Raw genomic sequence first — 13,552 nt, 5'->3', positions numbered from 1 at the left:
ACACTTATTTACCATGACCATAAATGATATGAAGGTTTAAAAGATTGAAATGTGGGTCTGTTGGCATTATAGTCTTGTGGATATAGTAATATGAATATCCCTTCTGAAATTTATAAATTGTTAATGATGAGTCGGATATTATAAGAAAATCTACTTACAGTAGAGTTGATTCTCTATTCAAGAACAGAAAGATACAGGGGCTTCTTGAAAATTCGTTAAAAAGATAATTATCGTTAAATATGGTTAAATAAGATGTAATACATTATGGTGAAATGTCAGTAGGCTCTCTTTTATAATACTGAATGGGCTGTAATGTACCTGATATGGAGCTACTATTCTTTTAGACCCCTCGCATGTGATATTTATTAAAACTGAGTTTGAATGTGTATATAATGTTGTCACAAAAGCTTTCGAAATGGAGTATAAGAACTGTTTCTATTCTATAAAAAATGTTTTTTGGTACAGGACCCTTTGTTCATATCAGAGTATAAGAACCTTCCTAACGAAGGCTTTGTTCATATCAATAACTAAAGTAGTTGCTAACGATGCCAAAAGCTTTCTAACTAAAGAACCTTCCTAACGAAAGCGTTGTTCATATCAGAGTATAAGAAGTTAAGAACCTTCCTAACGGAGTATAAGAATCGTTTTGTTTCTACAAAAGCTTTCGAAATGAATTATAAGAACCTTCCTAACGATGTAATGAGTATGATCCGACCCTTTGTTCATATCAGATTAGTCTAATGGGTGAACTCATAAGTAACTTATCATGTTAGCCTTTATTTCCGTATATATGGATTTTTATGTAAATTTTATGTAGATAGATGTGACAGATTGGGCAGGTGGGATGGTTTGTTCGCTGTTTCAAAATGGGTTTAGGTCAACGGATTTGGTTTGGGTTGTTCCATCCATTAACTGTTTCTATTGTTCCATCCATAGCTGAAGGTATATCTTATTAACCACATATGTTGTTTGTTTAATTTGCTATTCGTTAATAGGTTTATTGTTTGTTCAGGTGATTTCTAAAGTAGCTACTATTCTGCCCAATGGTACTAAACCCAGTGAGTTCAACGATCAATAATGGCTCGATAATAAGGTATTATAGGTGATGATAATATGATTAAAACATTATTTGATCACTCAATGATTTTGTATTATGTTAGTTCGTAGTTAGTTTCAATTTCATAAAATGAAGAAGGTTGGTTAGTTATAAAGATACAATTGATGCAATAAGAGGTGAAATGTGGGATGATTTGGAGGCAACGATTACTAATATAAGTTAGTACGATTTCGTTTTGGTTAAAAAGTTTTGTAGCTTTGTTGTTGAACCAAAATCTGGTTACGTTGTTGCTCATTATAAACCACATTGATGTTTCATTTTAGTTTTCGATTTCTTATGTTCAAGTTTGGATTTATAATCTTAGTTACCTTTTTTAAGTTTATCGATATTTTATTTGTATATGTTGTTGTTAGTTTGCATTAAAATGTTGTTGGTGGATGGCGGCAGAAGGGACTAATGAGGACGAGGCTAATAAGAAGGTAGAAGTTTCATACATAGGTGCTTTGGCAGAGGGATGACATGTTATATGGGTGCTCAAAGAACGAGCTAGCTACCTTTTTTAGTTTAGAGTTTCCTCCATTGTAAATTACATTTATGATTTTTTTGTAAATACTTTAAAGATATTTATATGATATTTATATATATAGTTTGGTTTTTTTAGTAAATTAATTTGATATATTTGGTGCATTTGGTATTTGGCGGTGGTATTATTTGAAATATTTGAGATTTTAACCATGGTTAGCATTTGCAAAGAACACGTCTAATTGATATCGGGAACACGTCTAATTTTACTAACGGAACACGTTTAAATGGGTTTAGACCACATATAATTGAAGTAACGGAACACGTCTAAATGACTTAACGGAACATGTTCAATTGTAACTAACTGGACAAGTCTAAAAGACATTACGGAACAGCTTAATCTAACGATTTGATAACATGTCTAATTGAGAGTATTTAGAGAGGTTCCTTGAACCGCACAAAATGTTACCACTCAATTGAAGCCGTCACATGTAGACGTGTTGTTCAACACGTTTAAAAAGCATTTTCCACACGTCTTTTTGTGTCGGAATGTAGTAGTGTCTCACTGTTGTCTTCACCAGCCAGTCAACTATACTTATGATCGTTGTCTTCCTTTCAACCACAATTTTCTTAGATTCGTTCTTCAATTAAACAGTTTATCATCCGTTTCCTATTATTATTTTCTTGACATAATAATTTTTGGGGCTATGATGTTACTTTCTTCTTATGATATTTTTAATCTAACCTTCAACTAAGATTTCAAAGAAAAGAGGTTAACGAGTTTCAACTACTATACGATGAGGGTCGATGGCTTACATCTACGTAAGTTGATAAAGTGTTTGCTTACTTTTTCATATGAAATTACATCCCATCATAGTTACCTGTTGCGAGTTATATTTTTCTGTTGTGACCTTTGACTTTTATTCCCCCATGACTCATGTATTAATATTCAGGTAATTTTTTTCAATTAAAATTATATGATATGATTGATTTTTATTTATTTCTAGTTGCCAACAAATTATATATATATATATATATATATATATATATATATATATATATATATATATATATATATATATATATATATATATATATATATATATATATATATCTTACTACTATACATAAAGAACTATGTTTTTAACTACAGCTCCACCACTCGACACGTGTCACAAATTTAGTGGATGAACAACAAACCGGTTCTCATCACCCATCTTGTTCGATTTTTTAAAATCTAATCCACTAAGACAAATGACAGCTACATATTACTTCTTTCTTCTAATCTTGACAGCTCTCTTTGAATGGTCCCACGTAATATTTCAGAACTCATATGTTCATTATACCATTTCTATCTTCTCTCACTATTGTCTTCACCAACCAGTCAACTATCCTTTTGATCGTTGTCTTCCTTTCAACCACAATTTTCTTAGGTTCGTTCTTTAATTAAACAGTTTATCATCTGTTTCCTATTATTATTTTCCTAACATATTGATTTTTAGGGTTATGATGTTACTTTCTTCTTATGATATTTTTTAATCTAACCTTCAACTAAGATTTCAAAGAAAAGAGGTTAATGAGTGTCAACTACTATACGATGAGGGTCGATGGCTTACATCCATGTAAGTTATTAAAGTGTTTGCTTACTTTTTCATATGAATTTACTTCACATCACAGTTACCTCTTGCGAGTTATATTTTTACGTTGTTGGCTTTTGACTTTTATTGCCACATGACTCATGTATTGATTGATATTCATGTGATTTTCTTCAATTACAAATTATATGATATGATTGATTTTTATTTCATTCTAGTTGTCAACAAATTATATATACATATATATATACATATATATGTGTGTGTGTATATATATATATATATATATATATATATATATATATATTACTACTATACATAAAGAACTATGTTGTTAACAATAGCTCAATCACTCGACACGTGTCACAATTTTAGTAGATGAACAACAAATCGGTTCGCATCACCCATCTTGTTCGATTTTTTTTTTTAAATCTAATCCAGTGAGACAACTGGAAGCTACATATTAATTCTTTCTTCTAATCTCGACAGTTCTCTTTGAATGGTCCCTAGTAATATTTCAGAACTCATATGTTCATTATACCATTTCTATCTTCTCTCACTATTGTCTTCACCAACCAGTCAACTATTCTTCTGATCGTTGTCTTCCTTTCAACCATAGTTTTCTTAGGTTCGTTCTTCAATTGGATAATTTATCATCCGTTTCTATTATTATTTTCCTGACATAATGATTTTTGGGGTTACGATATTAATTTCTTATTATGATATTTTTTTATTCTAACCTTCAACTAAGATTTAAAAAAAAAGAGGTTAACGAGTTTCAGCTACTATACGATGAGGGTCGATGCCTTACATCTATGTAAGTTATTAAAGGGTTTGCTTACTTTTTCATGTGAATTTACTTCCCATCACAGTTACCTGTTGTGAGTTATATTTTTCCGTTGTGGGCTTTTGAGTTTTATTGCCCCATGACTCATGTATTGATATTCAGGTGATTTTCTTTAATTAAAAATTATATGATATTCATGATTTTTATTTCTTTCTGGTTGTCAACAAATTAAAGTTTGATGATTTTGGGGTTTCTTTAAAACCAAATCCCGGAACTTTACCCTTTTATTTTGTGGATCGTGGAGGTAAAAACACTTCAAACTTATGTAATTATATAGTTGTTGTATGTTTACCAGGTATTATTTATGTATTTTCTCGTTATTGGCGATTTCTATAATAATTTATGTATTGAGATTAAGATACTTCTTTTACCACAATGAATTTGGAGTATCCTTTTTTGGGTTACTCTCTTCTTGATTGGGATGTTGGAAAGCTTTGGACTTGATATATGTTTTTGGGAGAATACTGTAGATGTTGTTTGACAGATCTTAGGTCGCTTGAGATCGTATCTAGAGGCGGAAATCACTAGACACAACTAAAACCGAGATATGGGTTGTATTGGATTCGTTTTAGTCAAGCCTAGAGAGAAAACTAGATTAGAACGACTCCTTAACATATTATTTCGGTGGTAAAGGTGTTAGGGATCGAGAGAAACCGTAACCCGTCGATTAGGGTTGATAGGGAATGTAACCTAGCAATGTAGGTTTCAGCCCGTATATATACAGCAACCCAGACACAGTCGGTCGACTGAGTCACTCAGTCAATCGACTGAGTTACACAGTCGGTCGAGTGTGTGGATACACTCGGTCGACTGTGTACGCAGTTTAACATATTGATTGTTTAAATAATTAAGCACACACAATCACGAATATAATCAATAGTCATACGAAAAGATTATTACACGACTGAATGTATTAAAACGATAAGTAAACTACGGATGGGGATTCGTGCACCAACAAACTCCCCCTAAGACCTAGCCGTAAAATAAAAAAATTCAGTCATCAATCAGTAAAAGGATCTGTTACCCAGTTCTTCAATTAACAGAGTTTCAAAACCCTGCAATACTGTTCAGCCTGCACACGATTTTCTGGGCGATAGAGCATCATGTTGTAGTATAGGGTAAACATATCTACTTCACAGCAGTTTCGCAACCAAACTGGATCTAGAACCCTGATACTATCATTTTCATCTCCTCCATCCTTATCTAACACGATAACCGCTTCCTCTGAGCGTTCATCGTAATACCACCAACGAAAACGAGGGCTGAAGTGCTGCGGCATTTTCCTCAAAGGAACCTTTCTCATATACTTCACAGGTTGATATTTAACTACCTTTCTCCTTAAGCCCGTTTTCTTGTTCGTCCTGTAAGAGATCTTTGGAAATTATGGTCGAAAACCTATGAAGTTAGGTGACCGAAATGATCTTCTTATCATACGAACCAAAACATCAGGAATACCAGCATAATCCTGATATAACATCTTAAGCCTAGCAACCTGCATAAATTCAAAATATGGTAACGAAGTGAACTCATGTGCATATCTGATGTAATCCACTCCGTATTCTTTCTTGATTGCGTAGATATCAAACTCTTTTATGTAAGCCCAGGTTATGATCTTTCCTTTAGCACGCAAACTATCACAGTGCTCAATAAACTTCAAAAATTGAGGCTCCACCTTAAGTTTCATCACATACTTTCGAATCCGCATTGAGATCTTCCATTCCTCTTCCAACACTTCTACCTTTTCTTTATTAATTTTCACCGGCAAAAACCCTTCCTACAACACATTCTCTTGTTCTTTCTATTCTTTCTCCTTGCACTTTCTATTCAAAAGTTCATCATTCATTTGAAAATAATAAGCAAAAGTTGGAAGATCATCATCAGCAAAACCTTCATAACGAGGATAAGGATCTGTCGGCTCATCCTCAATAATAACCTCATCAAAACTTTTATCATTTTCATCAACATCATCAGTATCACTCAAATCATCATCAAACTTATGAGCCCCTGAAGTCGAGGCCTTTGATGCAGCGTCAACAGATTCCTTAGCTTCTCGCTCTAGACGCTCCATCAAATCCTGTTCAGTCTCGGTGAGATCCGGAGGGATCTCCCCTTCTTCTAAATCATCATAAACAGTAGTATGATTAAGGCGATTCTGCATAGCTAAAAACTCAGAAACAGTTATTACTTGAAGTGTAGTTACATACATTGGGTTATCCTTCGTGTAACCTTTTGCAATCTCAAGAACCATGTCCTCCTCATTATCCAAAGTACCAAAAGGATTCGGTTCATTTTCAAGCTCTTCAATCTCCACCTTCTTCTCCCAATCATTCAGATGCTCAGTCAACTCCCAAGTCTCCGTCTGTAAAGACACAATCTCACCAGCTTGACTATCCACAGTCTTTTCAAGCTCATCAATTCTCAACTGCTGTCTATCCATCAGCTCTCTCATCACAGACATTTTAGATTATCTCTTCTGCTTATCCTCCTCATCAGCCTTTTGAAACTTTCCAAAATCAGCGAACAACTGAATAAGTCGTCGATTAATCATCAAATCACCAGTAACAACAGCAGGCCGCTGAGAGGTTTAAACTTGTTGAGTAGATTGTGTTTGTTGTTGTTGAGTGGGTGGAAGTTGAGTAGCATCACTAGCATCAGCAGCTGGTTGAATAGTTGGAGTGACTTTCGGTTGCGACTTCGTTGTTGAAGACGAACTTCCATCTCTAACCAAAAACCTTAAACACTTCCGCCTCTACTTAGTACTAACATTTGGAGCTTCAGCTAACTTCCTTTTAACCAGCTCAGTCTGAGAATCATCAAGAGCTGTAACATCATCTTCATCATGTATACGAGGTTCATCACGTTTAGGCGTTGGCTGATTAACCTCCTCTTCTCCAGCAATAGTTATAACAGTTTCATCACCGGAAGTGCTGTTTTCATGACGACAGCTTAAACCCTCTGGACATACATAGTTTTCATTGGCCAGATGACCAATCAGTCTCTTCTCTGGAATCACAACAGAACGGATTCTGTTCTACATAAACCTATTAAAAGATTGATCATTCAGATGATTTAAAGTAAGCACATCCTATGGAATCTTCACCAAACCCTGAACCTGCTTCTCCAACATTATCTGCAGGAACCTCGGATACACAAGATGAACCTTCCTTTTAACATTCAGAACCATACCATCAAAAATAACTTGAGAAAAGTTAAAGTCTGCATTCAAGACTAAAGCAACGAACATCGAACTATACTTTTCTGTCATCTCATCAAAACCACCCTGCATCGGGCTCAAGCACCTCATAAGCACATACGTGAAATATCGATATTGTCTACTGAATTTAGTACGCTTCACATCCTTAGTAATGTCACCAGCATAACCACAATGCTTCAATGATCTTCTCACTTTCAAAGTAGGCAGAGAGGTTGGCATTGTATCATTATCAGGAAAACCAATATCCTCTCTGATAGTCTGTGCCGAGATTCGAACTACTGTGCCATTAATCGAGCTGATGATCACTTTCTTATTATCCTCAATGACCACTGTAGCTGTTTCCCAGAAAGCTCTTTGATGAGAGTAGTACGGTGTACCCTCTATTGTAACAGCTTTGAAAATTCGGGAACGCTTCAAAAACTTGATAATCGGACCAAAGTTTCCTCGAGTAGCCTCCGTTCCAGTTTCATCAATACAGGCAAGAACATTCGTGTCTCCATGTCCTATCAAACCAGGTAAGTCAGATGACAACGGAATCTCAGGTTCATTTGGAACAGTTTCCTCCGATGAATGTTGGTGTTCTTGAGACATCCTGAATAACTGTAAAACACTCAAAACAACACAACTAATAAGCATTTACCACCATGTATCATGGGGTATCAAGTTAATGAATCACTAAATAATTAAACATAATAAACACATTAACTGATTAGCATACAATTACACAGATCCAAGGTCACCGTTATGTTATTACAAACCAGAGTGTTAAGGCTAACAGGCTAGCCTTATCGAAATACACATAAAGCTGAAAATACATTAAATAAGAGCAAATACATCAGAGTTAACACATAAAAACTCATCCCACAATGGGATCCTCTGGCACTAGCTTCTTGACATACCGAACTATTCTGAGTTTCTCAAACATGTTATGCAATAGAGCAGCATACGGAAACGGTTCTTTCGATTCAAGAAAATCTTCCATCACATTAATAAGGAAATGACCCATGTTTACATTAATACCCTCAAGTAAACAGTACAGTAGCAAGGCTTCAGTACCGCTTAACACATTATCTCCTTCTTTCCTAAAGGTCACATTATGTTTGATTATTCTCAAGTGTAACTCATGATCGTGTAACACATAGTCGTCATTTATCTCAACCCTACCAACACTAGCTACCCGTCCCGACTTGCATATCCTTGCAATTATGTTAGACAGACTGAACTTGTTGGAAATCTTTCTTAGGACTTTACTCGAATACAGAATCTTAACACCAGTGTGAGGAACATTCAATAAGTTTGAAAATTTCTCCATGGTCCACTTATACTGTTGCTCAAATAGGCCAGAATGAACGTATTTCTTCTTACCGTCTTCTAAAGCTACATTAGCATAAAATTCACGCACTAATTGGGGACAGTAATAATCCCCAATATCTAGAAATGCCTGACACCCAATGTGTTCCCAAGGATTATAGGTCTGATGAGTTGCAATGACCTTTTGTTCCACTAGGATGGGTCGTTCTCTAGCTAAAATTCTCTTACGGTCGATGTTAAACATCCATTGCCCAACAAATGAACCACCTGACATTCTTAGAGCAACACTATAAAAACCATTCAGAATAGTGTATCATGAATTCAATAATATAACCAAAAACAGCAATTTAGGTCTGTTGAGCAAATTAGGGTTTCAACACACTAAGTCCTGTGTGTATACACACACGGTCGTCTGAGTGGACAACCGGTCGAGTGTGTCACACACTCGGTCGTGTGTATTCATCCAGATCTGGGTTCAGCCATTTTTGCAAATCGGTCAAATCGGTTGTTTTGATTCAAGTCCTGGTTACATAAGCCTCTAAACAGGCCAATAAACACAAGTATAACATCAATTTCATCAGATTATGTCCAAAAAGTACTCGATTAAGAGTTTAATATTCGAACATAAAATCAACGACTTAAAACAAATGAAAACGAGTTAGATTACCTCGTTTGTGGAGGTTAAATCACGATCAAAAGTTGAATCTAAAACACACAATCAAAACCTTCTTCTTTAACTTTGAAAATCGTGGTAAAATTTGTCTAAAAATCACACAAGTGTTCTGAGCCGTTCCACGATCAAGATCTTTTATACCCACAGACACACTCGGTCGAGTGTGTCACTCACTCGGCTGTGAGTGTGACTTACTCAGCCGAGTGTGTTTAAAACACATCACATTCTTTTGCAAGGTCAGTCGGTCGTGTGAGTGACTCACTCGGTCGTGTGAGTATACTCACTCGGCCGACTGTCTTTAGGGTTTAAAACTTAGAAAATTTTAATTTCAACTTCACAAACCCTTTCTGCGTACACTCCCCCCGGGACTAATCTCAACAGTACAAAATTAAACACGCTTTGTTCCATTAAGCTCTAAACAACTTATTTTCAGGTTTAGAAAAACACACGGGATTCCTTTCACAATGAACCTTTCAGAGAGCTAAGTTGCCAAGCTTAATAATTAAAACATAAACGCACATGCAACTAAAAACTAATGCAAATATTTTTGGATTTTTCAGATATATATGCACATGCAAAGCTACAAAGCAGAATACTGTACAAGATCCAGTGTGTCATGATAAACAATATAATAACAGGCATCTTCAGTAAATCTTTAACATTACAGGTCTGTCATTATACACATTCAGCTTATGACATCAGTTTCATTAATCAACAGCATAATCAGGAATTAGGTGATATTATCATAAGAACAAATAATACGGTTTATCAAGAGCAACACTATGAAGGACATAACACATGTTTTTGTGAGTTGACATACCATATTGATTCAATCTTTTTGATTCGGGGATCAGAACTGAACTTATTTTGACACGTTATATCACGATTCATACATTTTCATGTATAACAAAGCATATACAGAACAATTTTTAAATATATCACTAGACATTTATCAACTTTCACCTTAGACTTCGATGATCATGTTGAATTAATTACTTTAACATTTTTCAATGTTAGATTTTGATCACGAAGTCAGTCCTCATCTGAGATCGCACGATGTATCACGTAGAACAATTGAGCACAAATCTATTGATGCTGTCCTCTTATCACATCAATGTACTTTCGATTTAATTGAACAGAACCATCTCACGATGTTTCTAGCAACCCTGTCAGCCATGATCTTCTACCTTAAACTTACACTTTTCGTTTCAGATAGCATTGTTTATCTCAAATTTATTGCATACTTTTAAAAGACGCATACCGGCCGCTATAACTCCATACTTGAATGGAAATCGGATGATGTATGATGTTGGATGGATGGTAGGGATATATATTTGAGTCCATACCAATAGGTACTATCCCATACCACAGACAAAAGATATAAAGTCCACCCAATTAGTGATGTGGATTGAATGATTTAAGTTCTCTATATCAGATGATCTGATAATCTTCTCCCCCTCGGATGTAGATAACTAAATCTTCCAAACAAATCTCTGATTGAAACATCTGTTGTCTCAGACTTAAATAACATATGAATCCTTTAAAATTCGTTCGAATCTTGATCCATGATTCTCTTGTAGTAATGTGGTGCATCATGTTTATTTACAACTCAAATAAACAAACATAATCCTTTTTTTTTTTCTCTGATTTTGCACTTTTCTCCATGCTATAATACAAACCATAAACAAAAACAAATAAAATAAATGTAACTATACATGGTGATGCACCACTGTCTTTGACTTTTGTTGTATCTGCACGAAAAACCAATCTTCTAATGTTGAAATCTATAACCCGATGACGTTGCCTTGTACAAATCATTCTATGTTTGTGATAAAAAATTGAAATTCTCAACCTGTCTAGAGAGAATACTTCCCTTTGGATATCCGACATGTATGTTGTTGACTTTCCGTCCAAGCAATAAAGGTAAATAGAAACAAGTATGCATCCTAGACAAAGTATGCTCACCTTGGGGACTCACAAAATTATCCTTTGCTACCGAGTATAAATCGTAGTAGGGGAGACCTCAACCGTCTATTGAGTTTCTGAACAATCATTTCTCAGTAGATGTTCAGTGATAAGTACGCGACTACCCTCAACCGCTGTAAACCTTTCCATGATTTCCTCATCATGATATTTACTCGTTGTTAGTGTGATCATCTCTATCTAGAATTAGGTCAACAAAGTCTAGCAATACATTATCAATCATCCTGTACTACTTGTCTTTCACCAGTTACATGTCAGTTCAGTATTGCAATCACTTCCCTCAAATAGAGTAAGCAAATTATTTTCAGGATTTTCTAATTTTGATGGATTTTCTATTTTTCCACTTTGTATTTGATTTTCTGGTTTTATGATTTTTATGGCTTTTCAATTTTCTCTGTACAAAAGCATAAAAACTAACTAAGAACATAAACAAGCATGCAGTACCATCAGAAAACATATTATCTATCATGCAAACAAAAAGAAATCATGCAAATGAACTACAAACTACTAAGCAAAACTACGCATACTATACAAGCAGTTTTAAGGCATTCACAACTCAGTCTCTTTGTTAGGTTCCTCTGTGTTAGGAACCTCAGTTTTAGGAACCACGTCATTCAACAATTTAATACCTATTTCTTTTAACAAGTAATCAAAACGTGATTTATCAAATGCTTTAGTGAAGATGTCAGGCCGTTGGGTTGTAGTGTCTATCTGCACTACATCTATTAACTTCTTCTCATAGCAATCTCTAATGAAATGGTATTTAATCCCTATATGTTTCGTTTTAGAATGATTTACGGGATTTTTAGTGACAGCTATAGCAGCAGTATTATCAACATAAATAGGAGTGTTAGAAATATGCAAACCGTAGTCACGTAGTTGTTGTTGAATCCAGATAACCTGTGATGTACAGCTGGCCGTGACAATATATTCAGCTTCACAAGTAGACTGAGCCACTGTTGTCTGCTTCTTACACTGCCAGGTAACTAGTTTGCTACCAAAGAATTGACAACCTTCAGATGTTGACTTAAAATCTTTCTTGCAATCGCCATAGTCAAAATCACTATAAGATGTGAGATCGAAACCATCCTCACACGGATACCATAACCCTAAACTCGGTGTATCTTTCAAATACCTCAGAATCTTCTTAACCACAAACACGTGATGAACATTAGGATTCGACTGATAATGAGCACGCAGGCAAACCGTGAACATAATGTCTGGTCGAGAGGCTGTCAGATACATTAGAGAACCTATGATTGCCCTGTATAATGTAGGATCCACTTTGGCACCCTCACAATCAGGTGAGATCCCATGATTTACTGACAACGAAGTCTTAGCTGGTTTTTCTGCTTCCACTTGAAAGCGCTTCAGGATATCAGCAACATACTTGGTCTGATGCAAGAAGATGCCTTTATCTGTCTAAGCTACCTGCAAACCCAAGAAAAACTTTATAGTTCCTATGGAACTCATTTTGAACTTCTGCTGCATGACCTTCTCAAACTCATCAACCATTCCCTGATCCGTTGACCCAAAGATGATATCATCAACTTAAACATGCACTAACATAAAATGATGTCCCTTTTTCTTGATGAAAAGTGTCTGATTGATGACACCTCTTTGAAAACCGTTTTCAAGTGTATAATTGGACAATGTGGCATACCACGCTCTAGGATCTTAGTGAAGACTATAAAGTGCTTTTTCAAGTCGATAAACCTTTTCTGGAAAATGAGGATCTTCGAAACCAGGTGGTTGTTCAACACAAACCTTCTCATTAATCTCTCCATACAAAAACTCACTTTTCACATCCATTTGATATACTTTAAATCCCATGAAGGATGCAAAAGCTAAGAAAATTCTAATTGCTTCCAGCCTGCTACCGGAGCAAATACCTCATCATAGTCAATCTCAGGGATTTGTTGATATCCCTTTACCACCAATCTAGCTTTATTTCTAATGACGATACCCTGTTCATCTTTCTTGTTCTTCAACACCCATCAAAGACCATAAGGTTCACAATCATGCGGTGGATTGACTAGTCTCCAAACTTTCAAATGTTTAAATTGTTACAACTCTTCCTGCATTGCACTAACCCACTCATTATACTTCAATGCCTCAAAGGCATCTTTTGGTTCAATCTGACACACATAGCATGAGTGAGCATGCACAAATACTCTCCCTGTCTTATTTAACGAGGAATAGAAAGCTGTTACCACATTTGCACTCTCTGTTTCAACATCTTCTGCTGCCGTTGGACTTTCACTTACCACAGGAACATCAGATGTAGTAGGAACTTCAGATGTAGAAGCTTCATTAGTCTTGGCATGAGGAATGCCAATATGAGGGATGC

The sequence above is a fragment of the Rutidosis leptorrhynchoides genome, chromosome 9 (genome assembly GCF_046630445.1).
Source record: "Rutidosis leptorrhynchoides isolate AG116_Rl617_1_P2 chromosome 9, CSIRO_AGI_Rlap_v1, whole genome shotgun sequence".
NCBI classification, from domain to species: Eukaryota; Viridiplantae; Streptophyta; class Magnoliopsida; order Asterales; family Asteraceae; genus Rutidosis; species Rutidosis leptorrhynchoides.
Note: the sequence above shows the minus strand (reverse complement) of the source record.